Here is a 14,973-nt window from a genome sequence, read left to right as displayed (position 1 = left end):
ACAAAATAATATAGAGTTGAACCAAATAATATAGAGTTGATGCAGGGGTTAGAGGCATGGACCACCCCACCGGTGTGGTAAAAAAATCTGCATGCATCTTTTGACTCCCCCAGAACTTAACTACTAATACCTTGCTGTTGACTGGAATCCTTACCAATAACATTAACAGTCAGTGAAGACATATATTTTGTGTTTTATGTATTATATAATGTTTCTAGCAATAAAGAAAGTTAGGGAAAAGGAAATGTTATTAAGAAAATCATAATAAAAAAATTAGTATTCATTAAGTGGAAGTGAATCATTATAAAGGTCTTCATTCTCATTGTCTTCATGTTGTGTAGGCTGAGCAGGAGGAAGAAGAGGAGGGGTTGGTCTTGCTGTCTTAGGGTAGCAGAAGTGGAAGGAAATCCACTTATAAGTGGATCCATGCAGTTCAAGCCCATGTTGTTCAAGGTTCAACTCTACCTCAGTATTGACTAGAAGAAAAGAAATTGAAATAGGACCCTAGTATTGGGATTTTACTGCCTTGCATGGAAATAGCCCTTATATATCTTGAGGCAGAATGAATTTTAGAGGCCTTGCTATATTGTCCCTTCTACCTACAAACAATGACTTGAAGCTGCATGGTTTCCAGGCATGATTTAATGATGTGATCATTACCCAACCAGTACTTACTCCTCTATGACCTCATGCTTGGAAGGACATTTGTTTGGCCTTCATTTCTTCAATTAAAAACAATGTAAAAACCTAGCATATAACTACATGTCTCCCTAACAGTTCATAACCTTTCCAGTCAAAAAAAACAAAGCAAAGTGTTTTGATAGACACCCTACAATTTCAACATTTGGGTTCTCAGTGCTAATACCAAACAATAGAAGGGTTGTTTGATAAGTCATTTCACAGTTCATCTTCAAAATTTTCTATTAGCATGTGAAAAACCGAAGTCTTCCATTATCATAAAGCTGTATTAAAAGTCAATTTATATTTATGCACCTGTTAAATAATAATTAAGAAAAAAATCTCTGCAATGTATTAACTCCCTTTGCAGCGGAAGGTAATTGGTCATGGGAGATTATTGTCAGCCAACACTTGAATTTCAGACATATAACCTCTGCAGAAAAGTTTAAAAACAATTAGAAAAATGCTATCACCTGCTTTTTACAAAAGTTATGCAGGGAACATCAGGGGACACACATTTATCTCCTAGATTATTCACCCATTTCCCCATCTTCCTGCTGTTAGTTCGGCTGATAGCTGCAATTATTCAGAGAGTGAGAATTCATCACATCATGTTATTTGACTAAAGTCATGCTAGGAAATTATTTTCTAATCATTGGAGATCATTTAAAATACCGTTGGCTATGGTGGACTCATTTAGCACTCGAATTGCATTTAAATCAGTCATTCCTCCATTGCTTGTTTGTCTTTTACCTTATTTTCAATAAAAAACAAAGCTTCCTCTGTCCACCTCCCACCCCCACCATGCCTCCTTTAAGATCTCTACTGTGACAGCTGCAGAACCCATATGGCAGCAAGGTTCTGACTCCTGCACTTGCTGGCTGTGCTGTCCCCGAAGCTCTGCACTGTGAACTCAACCCAAGATATTCATTGTCTCCATAGCAACTGGGGCAATCTTGAACAGGTTACCATCAAGACAACAGAGCAGCTACACGTCCTGGCATTTCCTTTTGGCAAGTGGGATTGTGGACAGATAAGTTGTTTAATAGATACGTGTTGCTTAAACCAGTTCCTCTAAATTCCTGAAAAACCAAGTAAAATGTCTGCATATCAGGAGACACATGACATATGAGACATATGAGAGGCACTCAGTGAAGAATCCCTTAATAAATCGGACACCTCCATTCTCCCAACAATTTCTTTTAGTATACACTACACTGAATATGAGCACAGTACACCTGTGGAGATCTTATCCAGTTCCATTCTGCTAAGTCCTAGTGGTTAAGGATAGACCCTGTAATTGTGGAAGAAAAAGAATTTTCCACTGACTTCTTTCTGATTGTTGCGAATGGCATATGGCTATCGAAGCCTTCATGTCTATCAATGTTTTTGCTTCTCCCTGAATCTGTGACTGTAATTTGTGTCTGGTATGGAAGTTTCTATCCATTCCTCTTTTGGATTATAAGTGAGGAGTCAACATAATGAGGTTTTCACATCCGTTTTTCAGATAATTTAGTGTCAATTAGACCTTATTTAATAGGAGGAGGCTCTCCAGAATGATGCATACAATTGCATTATAACTCTACCATGGCCAGGGACCTGATTTGGATCATGCTGACATTTTCAGGTGCATCCTGTGTTTAAGGCTCCCCTAAAGGCACTGCCTCTTGATCCTTTGACCCCACTGGCCCTGTGAACTAGGCAGAGTTGTTTGTCAACTAATGCCCCTTGGTGTGTGGCTGCCTCCACAGTGGTCTATATGGCCCATGTGATTGTTTAGTGCCCCTTCTCCTTTGTTGGTACCTGTGCCATATGATGGTTAAATATTTTGAATATCATACCTAGAAAGAGGTATTATTATCCCCTTTTCATAGAATCTAAAGAAAAACCTAAACTTACAGAAAAGGGCTCTTGTAGAAAGTTACCTTCTTATAATGACTAAACTGTATAGATTCACTTTTTGGATTCAGTTAGCAGTAATGCTTCAGTTATGCATTTTGAGAACCATATTGCATTAAAAAACTTATGTAACTTTTACCTCTTTCCTCAACTTTTAAGGATGAGGATGCCTTTTGTATTTTTACGTGAATACAACCCTCAGACTCTCTACTGGAAATTACTATATATATATGTATATATATGTGTATATATATGTATACATATATATGTATATATGTGTATATATATGTATACATATATATGTATATATGTGTATACATATATATGTATATACTTATATATGTATATATATACATATATATGTACATATGTGTATACATATATATTTGTATATATATATATTCCCCTTTTCTCCTTGTTGATTGTTGTGTGGTTACATTTAGAGGAATTTAAGAAGATATGTGATAAGGAAGAAAGACTGTGTGCTATTGATCAAATGTCCAGGTGAGGGACGGTTATAATAGTGACAGATGGATAATCAATATAATTCAGACTCACAGAATGAGTGAGTCTGGGCAAAGATATTGTGCAAAGATATTTGCTACAGCTCCATTTGCTGAAAGGCTGAAATGCAAGCTGATGAGTAGAGTTAGAGAATATAAAATTATCTTTTGATTTAAAGGAAGAATGGACTTCATTGTCTCATTGAGAACACACTCAGTATGGTTCAATTTACAAATTTAGATTGTGGTTTGATCATTTCATTTTAAAAGCACAATAGTACTTGGAGAGTCCGTGCTAACCACTTACTCCATGCCTGACAAGTAGATAAAAATGTGTAATAAATCCAGTTGCTCTGAGATGGAAAAGAATGTGCAAATCATTGGTATTTTTAGAATATCATTATACTTCCAACTCCTCGTGTGCTCTCATCAAGTGAGCACAATTCACAATGTTAAGGCAATTTAAACAAAGTATTTTTTGGTAGAACCACATTTGAGATGGAATCCATAAAAATATGTTCAAAATGAGAGTTACCAGCTCTGAAATTGTAGAACTAGGGTTTACATAGTAAAAACCACCCTGAAACCTCTAATATTGATTTGAATCCCTTCGGCATTGTCTTATAATGCATATTGGTCATTTGCAATGGATGACGATTCTTTTCCTATCTAACAATTGTCATTTCTAAAGAGTGGGAAAGACAGCCTGGCATTTGACTCTGCAAATAAACAATTTAGAAAACTTAAGGGGGAAACTGACTTAGAAATGAAATATTCATATATGTTTTTATTGCTCATTACTTTAAACCATTCCTTGGATGCAAATGTTAACTTGCTGATTCGTGATTCTAGTTGCCTTTTCTATCAACGAGCAAGCAAAAAGGTAATTGGTGATGAAGTTTAGCAGCAAAGAAAAATCTATTCTTCACCCTCCCATATTTGCTGACTCCCTTAAGAGGATAGAAATTGAGGAATCAGATAACGTTTGGGAAAAAGCAATTGTTGAAATGTGTATTGGTGGACTTATTTGCATATATATATTATTTTGGAATGGGACTAGCAGGAAATTATACACTGCTAAAAGTGGCCTACAGAGAGCATCTAGGAAAAGTTCACTTTAATAGTCAATGCAAGGAAAGTAAACTCTGTTGAACGATAGGAGTGGATCACAGGTGGGTAAAAGTACCCAGATAGAAAAACACAGTCAGTGGAAAATTGAGACTCTCAGTAGCAACATTGGAAAGTACAGTCAAAAACTTTTGGTTGTGAAGAAACTAAACTAAGACAGAAGCTGACATTCCCTGCTGTGGTCACTGGGGCTGCCGGTCAACCAGAACGCTAGGAAGTCAGTGGAGGGATGGCAGGTCATGATTCTGACCTCTCAGCAATCCATCCCTCAAGAAGACCTGGATAATGAATCCTGCTCAAATGTATACAGTTTATTAGTTTATAAATCTGAAACATTTTTTGCTGAGTGGATTTCTGTTTTGGTTTTTTCAAATGCACCATTGTGGGGTGTTTTTTTGTTATTGACAATAGAAAACTCTGTCAAGTTAAATATGGCATAATGTTGTACAGGAGATGTATAGAATTTATTTATCTTGTATAACTAAAACTTTATGCTTATTGAATAGCAATTCTCCATTTCTTCTCCGCCCAATTATCAGGAACCACCACTCAACTTTCTGTTTCTGTGAGTTTGACTACTTTAGAGAGCTCATATAAGTGCGTCATGCAGACTTTGTCCTTCTGTGACTCATTTCATTCAGCATAATGTCCTCCAATTTCATCCATGTTGTCACAGATGGCAGAATTTTCTTCATTTCTAAGGTTGTGTAATATTTCATTGTATGCACACCTGTAGTCCCAGCTACTTGGGAGACTGAGGCAGGAGAATCGCTTGAACTCAGGAGGTGGAGGTTGCAGTGAGCAGAGATCATGCCACTGCAGTCCTGCCTGGGTGACAAAGCGACAAAATATACCACATTTTTGTTATCATTCATCTGTTGATGGACGTTCAAGTTGTTTCCATATCTTGGCTATTGTGAATAATGCAGTAAATATGGGAGTGCAGATATCTCTTTGGGATCTTGACTTCAATTCTTTTGGATATGTACCCAGAGGTGGGATTGCTGGAGCACATTTTCAAATTTTTGAGGAACCTCCATACTGTTTTCCATAATGGCTACATCATTTTACATTCCCATTTACATGCACAAGAGTTCCAATTTCTCCATATTTTGATAACACTTGTTATTGTTTATTTTTGTTTTGTTTTGTTTTGTTTTAGATGGAGTCTCGCTTTGTCGCCCAGGCGGGACTGCAGTGGCATGATCTCGGCTCATTGCAACCTCCGCCTCCTGAGTTCAAGTGATTCTCCTGCCTCAGCCTCCCAAGTAGCTGGGACTACAGGTGTGTGCCACCATGTCCAGCTCATTTTTGTATTTTTAGTAGAGATGGGGTTTCACCATGTTGGCTAGGCTGGTCTCAAACTCCTGGCCTCTAGTGATCTGCCCTCCTCAGCCTCCCAAAATGCTGGGATTACAGGTGTGAGACACTGCACCTGGCCTACTGTTAGTTTTTTGATAATAGCCATCCTAACAGGTGTGAGGTGATATCTCATCGTGGTTTCGATTTGCATTTCCTGATGACTAGTGATGTTGAGCTCCTTTTCATATACCTGTTATCCATTTGTATGTCTTTTTTAGAGAAATGTCTATTTAGGTCCTTTGCCCATTTTAAAATCAGGTTATTATTTTTCATTTTTGCTATTGAGTTGTAGAAGTTTCTTATATGTTTTAGATATTAACTTATCAGATATGTGGTTTGCAGATTTTTTTTCCATTCCATAGGTTGCCTTTTCACTCCACTGATTGTTTCCTGTGCTGTGAGGAGGATTTTTTAGTTTGATAGAGTCCGGCCTATTTCTGTTTTTGTTGCTTATTCTATTGGTGTCATATCCAAGAAATTATTGCCTAGATCACTGTCATGAAGCTTTCCCCCCATGCATTCTTCTAGGAGTTTTAAAGTTTTAGGTCTTACGTTTAAATTTCTACTATGTTTTGAGTTGATTTTTGTGTATGCTGTAAGATGAAGGTCCAATTTAATTCTTTTGCATGTGGATATTCAGTTTTCCCAACACCATTTGTTGAAGAGATCTGTCAAGTTTTTCAAAGCAGAAATAATAGAGTAATTATAACACCAAGACTCTCTGGCTAATGATTTTGCTGGTTATGTTATGCTGTTGCCATCAGAGAAGCATGCGAGGAAGCCCCAGTTACAAGTGCACACACACACATTGGTTCATACACAAGCACACAACACACATGCACACTCTGGAGGCAACCTGTAATATATGCCTATAGCTGCTGTAACAGTCTTAGGTTGCTAGTTCCAAAGCCATAGACCTTCTTTCTCCTTACAGAAGATCAGGTTTTCTTCCTCTTGTTTGTTTTTGCAGATTCTGTCATTCCTTAAATCTGGGGATTCTTCTTCCCCCAGCTTTACTATACAACAGGACAAAGAAGCTCATAATGCCTTTTTCCTTGCTATGCCAAACTGCCCTAGACACACACAGAAACTTTTTTGTTTGTTTGTTTCAGGTTTGTATGCTTGTAACTATAAGAATTTTTAAAAATTGATGAAACATCAGAGAAATTTTCCAGTTTCTCTTAAGGTCATCAGTTCTTGGGTTTCACTTCTCACCCTATTACTTCTGAAAACCAGTAGATAACTTATTGCCATAAATTGTGAAGAAATTCCACTAATTTCATTTGATAGAACTAGCTAGAACATTATAGATTTCTTGGTCAACACGAATGTAGATGCAAAGATCTCTCTTCTGCCACTTCCTTTCTCTTAGGCCAGAAATAGAGGGTCTGTAAATATATACAATTTTTATTTATTAATTTTTCCTCAATAAAGAAAATGATAAAGAAAGGCAGGGTCTACAAAGCAAAGACGGAACCATACCTTTTTTAAGGTAGCTATTGTAAGCCCCCACATTTTTGTCTGAAAACAGCGTTTTGGAAATATTTGGCAGGAAGAGGATTGGGCGGAGCTGGTGGCTGCATGTAATATCCTGGGGTGGATAGTCAGCATAAACAAAATCGAAATGCATCTAGAGAACTGCAGCTTTTCACGGACTCCTTTGGAATGGAATATGGATACTCTGGCATTGGAAAACCAGGAAGATCTCATTTCAGTAGAGCAGGTAAATGGCAAATGATAAATGAAAACTTGCTATACATTGGGGTTCAAACCAGGAGCTATGTATATCAGTCAGTTGGTCTTAATAGAAGGATGGAATTTGAAAAACATTCCCAATGGATATAAAGATGAGTGCAATCTATGCAGCCTGTTTGTGGCAGAAGCCACAAATGGACAAGTCCTTTTTTACATATGACCAGGAAACAAGAACAAAACAAAACAAAACAAATATAGATGCTGTGGGAAAACCTGCAGAATTAGAAAACAATATCATTCTGAAACCTCAGAGGGAGAGTGAACCTCTAATATGAATCAAATCAAGAAATATAAAAGAATTCTAGAAAACTGTTTAGAATCCCAAAAAATGATGTAAGGCAATGGGCCAGAGAATAAAATTATAAGAGGAAAATAGGGTAAGATAAACAACAACAACAAAAACAAAGGATAACATGAGGAAACAAGATGGGTGATACCAGAAGGAATACAAGGAAACTAAAAATGCAATAGCAGTATTAAAATTGACATCAGAGGTAGTTAAGATTGTTTTGAGGGGAAAAATGGAAAAAAAGACAAAACTGAAAAATTTCTTTAGTTTATGAAAAGTACTTCTAAGAAAATGGATTGACATTTTATGCACTTAAGGAGAAAAAAAATTTATCTATAAGGTATTGAAAATTCAGTGGAATTTCCCCCTCTACTTGCTGCTCAGTTCTCCCTTTCCTTCTTTAGGTAACGTGGCCCTTCATTTATTTTAGGAGCTCTTCTGCCTGGTGTTATTAATCAAATGAAACTGTCACCTAGTGCAAGATTGACCATGGGATTCAGGCTCATCAATTAGGAAGCCCTTTCTCTGAACAGAGTTGAGCACGTGACTCAAGCCAGACCAATGACATTGAGTCAATATTTCTTCTTCTTCTTTTTGGGTTATATTAAGTGAATTGGGTTTTGTTGCTTGTAACCGAAATAAACTCACATCATCTCAGCCTCTCCTCTGAAAACGTGAATATCCAAATATAATGGAGAGGAATTTACAGATTTTCAAGAAAAGTGTTATAGGAAGGGCATTCTTAGATATGCAGAGACCCAGAAAATATGGCCCCCACAAATCCTTCCTGAACAAATGCTTGATGTCTTAGTTCAGTTTATGTGCATTGATTGAAACTGCAGAACTTGATCTGGTTGATCTGTTGCTTTCCGTCTACTTGGAGAAGGTTTGGATTATCTGCTGTGTCCACAGCCCCCTCTGAGATGGTCAGAGGTGGTTATACTTGTTATAATGTGAGCCCATGACACCAGTCAATGTCTTTAGAACCAAGGAAGGGGGATTAACACAAGAGAAACATTCTGTGCTTGATTTACATCTCTGCCCATAACCAGCTCTCAACTGGGTGTTAACAGGCTTACTGATGAGATATCGTTGAGAAATTTAAGTCTGATATACTCAGAAAGAGTAGACAGAAACAGAGAAAGCAGAAGCCACGGAGTCATAGAAGAGAGGAAGCCACCAGGCCACTTGATGGAAAGGCACAGAAACCTATCTTGAAATGCTTGAAGCTGAAAAGGGAAGTTATTCTTTCACAACTGAAAAGTTCAGGAGGATTCTGGTTTTAGGCACAATGCATCCAGGGGTACCAATAATGCCATCTTTGTCACCCTCTGTTCTGCCTTGTGTGTTGGCGTCGTTCCCAGGTACGTTTCCCTCAGCCTTCATTCTCTAAATTCTAAGTCAGCAAGAAACAGATTGCTTCTCTTTACTAAGAGTTTCAGCAGAAGTCCCTGCAGAATGCTACACTGCCTCAGACACACCCATCCTTGGACCGACTGTGATTTCTTGGGAAGTTGCACTCTGCATAAACAGATTTGGATGGAGTATCCCAGCTGAAGCTCATCCTTCCCCATGGCCTGGGGACAGGGGAGATCATAAGGGAAGTGTTCCTACAAGATGAGGAATGGTTATCCAACAGGCAAACACTAATGAACTTCTGGACCCCTTCCATAAGCCTAAGACATTAGGAAAAGATCACAGTGTAACTAATTTATTCATACATATGGGTAGTGATACACTACTCCTGGGCAGTGCTCACATGACAAAGAAAGTAAAGAAAGATGGCAGCATCTCCTCATTAATCAGCAGAGACAAAACAAGGAGGACTCATGTTTGTCAAAGCCCCGAGGCATGTCTCTTTGCCAAGGAGACCCTATCACCTTCATTCCCTCCAGGTGCACGGAGAAAGCCAGGCCTCCCCTAACAAGCCATGTGGCCAGAAATCCAGGTCTGCTCCTCAACTGGGCATTTTCAGCTATCACCTGGGCAGCCATTTCCCTTCTTCAGCTATCTTATTTTGTTTTTTGAGTAGCAAATTTATTTTGGAAATTGGGAAAATACCAAAAAGTACAAAAATCGTGATAATAAACACTCACACTGTTAGTGCTTGAATATAGTTGATTTTTGCTATGAATATTTTATGTGTGATAATCACATGGCATATTCAAAATTGCACATATTTCTAAAAATTAGCACCTATAATTTTATAAATAACATATGTTTACTGTTACTTTTTTTAAATTCCTCACCAAAAAAGCTTTAAAAAATGGCCAAAATCAGGCTGGGTGCAGTGGCTCACACCTATAATCCCAGCACTTTGGAAGGCTGAGACGGGCAGATCACTTGAGGCCAGGAGTTCAACACCAGCCTGGCCAACATGTCAAAACCCCATCTCTACTAAAAATTAAAAAAAAAAAAATTAGCTGGGTGTGGTGGTGCATGCCTGTAATCCTAGCAACTCGGGAAGCTGATGTGGGAGGATTGCTTGAACCCGGGAGGCGGAGGTTGCAGTGAGCCGAGATTGTGCCACTGCACTCCAGCCTGGGTGACACTGCAAGACTCCGTCTCAAAAAAAAAAAAAAAAAAAAGGCCAAAATCAGTACATGCAGAATAATCTCAAATATGTAGAAATAGTCCATAGGAATTTACCGGCCCTGCATGGAAGGTGATGTAATAAAGACTTGAATATTGATCACATCCATTATGGGTATTCCAGAGTACTTCCCTATTCAAAGAAAAGAACACTGAATAAAACCTGTCACTAAATATAATTTTCAAGATACAGCTGAGATACTGTCAGGATGACCACAGTTGGCTGGGCTTATTGCAATGATACATGGGGAAGTCAAAAAGACAAAAGCCAAGAGGCAGTTAAAAAACAGTCACAAACCCCAGTTATTCTGCTTGTAGATAGAAAGCAGTGGTCCTCAACCTGGAACAATTTTTGCCCCCCAGAAGACATTTGGCAATGTCCAGAGACATTTTTTGCTGTCACCACTGGGGAAGATGTGCCACTGGCCTCTAGTAGGTGAAAGCCCAAGGATGCTGCTCGACACTGTACAGTGCATAGGACAGCCCTGTACAGCAAAGAATGATCCTGCCCCAAACGTCCGTAGTGCTGAGGTGGAGAAATCCTGGTATTGACTACCATGAAATGCCATCTTCCCAGTCAACCAGCTTAAATCAACATGTGCTCAAAGGTGTGCAATTCTTTCACTTGTAAAACTTACGTTAATGATTCAGACACACTCTCTCTTTATCTGCTTCTAATATTCCTATCAACACCTTTCCACCCTTCATCTCTCTTCTTCCATAAGCCTAAGACCCTATGTCTAATCCCACCTTCCAAAGAGCTGGGATTATAGGCGTGAGCCACTGCGCCCGGCCTGATTTTGGCCATTTTAAAAATCTTTTTTGGTGAGGAATTTAAAAAAAGTAACAGTAAACATATGTTATTTATAAAATTATAGGTGCTAATTTTTAGAAATATGTGCAATTTTGAATATGCCATGTGATTATCACACATAAAGTATTCATAGCAAAAATCAACTATATTCAAGCACTAACAGTGTGAGTGTTTATTATCACGATTTTTGTACTTTTTGGTATTTTCCCAATTTCCAAAATAAATTTGCTACTCAAAAAACAAAATAAGATAGCTGAAGAAGGGAAATGGCTGCCCAGGTGATAGCTGAAAATGCCCAGTTGAGGAGCAGACCTGGATTTCTGGCCACATGGCTCGTTAGGGGAGGCCTGGCTTTCTCCGTGCACCTGGAAGGGATGAAGGTGATAGGGTCTCCTTGGCAAAGAGACATGCCTCGGGGCTTTGACAAACATGAGTCCTCCTTGTTTTGTCTCTGCTGATTAATGAGGAGATGCTGCCATCTTTCTTTACTTTCTTTGTCATGTGAGCACTGCCCAGGAATAGTGTATCACTACCCATATGTATGAATAAATTAGTTACACTGTGATCTTTTCCTAAACTATTCTAAGTTCAGTTATCATCATAGAAAGCCAACACTCTGGGATATTTTGCAATATTTCTAAATGTAAAAAGAATCTTAATTAACAACTGTTTGAGTATTTACACACTTTCTTTGTCCCATACCACATGTGTTTTTAATCCAACTAGTATGACGAAGCCTTGCCCTCAAGTCAAGGAACTTAATCTAATTGGGATGACAGACCAATGTAAATTACATAGCATAGCGTCAGTCATACAAATGAACATGTCGTTGAAACTTACAGCTTATTCTAAACTCTAGACATTATGCAAATCCAGAGAAAGAAATGTGATAATGCTAAAAGTGAAATTCAAATATAATATAAATTGAATTAAAGAAGAGAAAGTGAATCATTGGAATGTGGACACTTCAGTCATCTGGGAAACTCTAGATACACATCCAGAGAAACCTAGTGAAAGTCCATACCTGTGTGTTTGCTTTTATTTTGTAATACTTTGCAGACAAAGTTTGTTGCTTGGGCATCAGCTGTTCCTGTCCTGGGGCTCAGACAGGAGAGGGAATTTTTGTGCAGGTTTGAATGGATGGGCTAGTCAGCCTCCCACCAGGGCTCCTGACACTTTTCACACTATGAATATGATCGGATTTAATGAATCAGAAACTAAAAGAAAAATCAGTTTTGTGGCTAATGAGCATTTCAAATGATATGCACTTTTCATGGACTTGATGATCTTTGCATAATTGCTGACAGCTCAAATCCTAAGGATTCAAGGAAAATGAAATTCTGTCTTCAAGTTGATTAAAAAAATACATAATGTAGCTCCTAAGTCACACATTGCAAAGCCTTCTATTGTGAATGCAACGATGCTTGTAATTGACCAATAATTGCCTAGTCATGGCAACTAGATCTATGTCTACAAGGCTGGCAAGAAACTACTAAAATGGGTTTATGTACTAAAAGTATAATTTGATTGATTTTTTAGTCTCCCCTTCAGTATAGCTTCTTTCTATTCCTGAGTATAGACATTCCTCAAGGAACTGCCTTTTTTTGTTGTAGCTTCCTTTTCCTCAGTTTACCCTTTAATGGGTGTGGTCAAACCCAAGGTTTCAAATATCTTAGTTGATTCCCCAATTTTTGCCTATAACTAATTAGCTCAACATCTATGTATTGAGTATCTGTAATGAGCCAAGATATTTTCTAGGTATAGAGGAAACAGCAGTGAGCAGGACAAAGTCCTTGCCATTGTGAAGCTTACATTCTAGCAGGGCTATTTGGAGAATATGAGAAACTGTATAAATTAGTATTCCCTCCTTCTCTGCATTTCTACCTGCCATAAATGTGCTTTAGGATAATGAGGCACAAGAGAAAAAGAGAAAAACTATTTAAGTCCAGGGAGTGAACTTTCTGCTTTCTATGTGGGTATTTCTACACTCTTCCAGAACATCTCCATCTGGATATCCATAAGACATGTCAAATTCAACCTGTCCAAAAGCAGACTTTCCAATGTTGAGAAAAAGCCACAAAAGAGCCTATACTGTATGGTTTCATTTATATAAAGTTCAAATTGGGCAAAGCTCATCTGTGGTGATAGAAATCAAATTAGAATTACTTTTGGGGGATGCAGGTAATCAGAGGGTGCTTCTGAAGTGCAAGTAGCATTTGTTTTTTGACTGGGTGTTATTTAAATGGCACTGTTCACTCTGTGAAAATTCAATTAACTGTAAACTGAAAATTTTTTCATTGTAGTTTAATGTACAGAAAATGCACATACTTCATGTGTAAAGTTTGACGAATTTTCACAAATAGAACACAGTCATGTAAACAGCAACTGAATGAAGAAATAGAACCTTCCTAACACCTTAGAAGCACCTCTTCTACACTTTTGTGGTCACTAACTTCCATCCTGCCTTCAAAAAGCATAAATTAATTGTGTTCCTTTTTGTACTTTATATATGATAGAGTATGTTCTCTATTGTATCTGACTTCTTTCACACAGCATTACTTTTGAAATTCATGCATGCTTGTGCATGTGATATATTGCTCACTCTTACTGACGAATAGCATTCCATGGTATAAATATAATACAATATATTCATCCATTCAAGGTTTGATGGACATTTGGATTGTTTCTACTTTTTTTGTCATAATAAATACATCTGCTGTGAACATACTGTACATGTCTTTTGGGGAACATATGTCAGCATATCTGTTGAGTATATTCCTAGGAATGGGATTGTTGGGTTATGAGATATGCACGTGTTCAGTTTAATTAGATACCGCCTAACAGTTTTCCAAAATGCTGCACCAATTTATACTCCAGGAATGTATCAGTATTGTTGCATAACTTTGCCAACGGTTGGTATTGTCTATCTTGAAATTTAGACATTCTGCACAGTTTGAATTTGTACACTTTCCCTTGTATATGTTACATTTCAATAAAGAATTTGTTTAAAAAAATAAACTCCTAGATCTTCACCTTTTTTGTAAAACTTTATCCTTCTTTTGCTCTCTTTTTCTCTAGTAATGGCTCAACACCATTCTTGGCTTCTAGGCTCAGCTTCCTTGAAGTGTCTTACTCATCTCACATTATCTCTTTTTATCTAAATCAAGTGAAATCTTATTGATTCTATTTCCAATGCATCTCTCACAGACCACAGGCGCATAAGTTGACCTTTCCTGGGGATTCAAGGAATGCTTCAAAGAGAAGAGACCCTTTGAAGTTATGCTTCAAAGGACATGTAGGGTTATGAGGTAGGCGAGGGTCTCATAAAGGCATATTTGGAAAAGAGAACAGCATGTGTAAGTGTGCAGAGGAAAACAATGATATGGTGTGCTCAAGGATACCATCTGTTTTTCAGTGTGACTGAGGTCTGGGGAAAGACAGGAGATGGGATTGGAAAGATAGAAGGGCAGCAGATTGTGCAGGAGGTTCTATGTAATGACAATCAGTTTGGACTTTTGTGATTACGAAATGCGGATAACTAGTAATGCTTTAAATAGTAGGAGGACTTGATTGTGCTTGCATTTTAGAAAGATCGACATCACAAGAAAATGAAAAATAGATTAGAATGGCAAAACTGTTCTCAAGGACACCAATTAAGAAACAATTACAATATTCTAGATGATACATTTTGAAAATCTTAGCAAAAACTGTAGCAGTGGATATCACAAGGAGAAGGAGGACATGTGGTGTTAAGATGATGGAACTGAAAAATGTTAGTGACTGGAAAGGTGATGAAGAGGGAGGATGGTACGATGATTCTAAAATTTGGGGGAGTGGTATTAGGAGGGTGGTGGTGCCATGAACACGGATTGCATCTGGAGGGTGATGAAAGTAAGGGAGGAAGAAAAGATAATGCCTTGAGTTTTGGCTATTGTGGGGTTGAGATAGGAATA

The sequence above is a fragment of the Gorilla gorilla genome, chromosome X (assembly GCF_029281585.2).
Source record: "Gorilla gorilla gorilla isolate KB3781 chromosome X, NHGRI_mGorGor1-v2.1_pri, whole genome shotgun sequence".
Classification (NCBI taxonomy): Eukaryota; Metazoa; Chordata; class Mammalia; order Primates; family Hominidae; genus Gorilla; species Gorilla gorilla.
The sequence above is the reverse complement of the archived record's forward strand: the minus strand, read 5'-3'. Positions refer to the sequence as shown.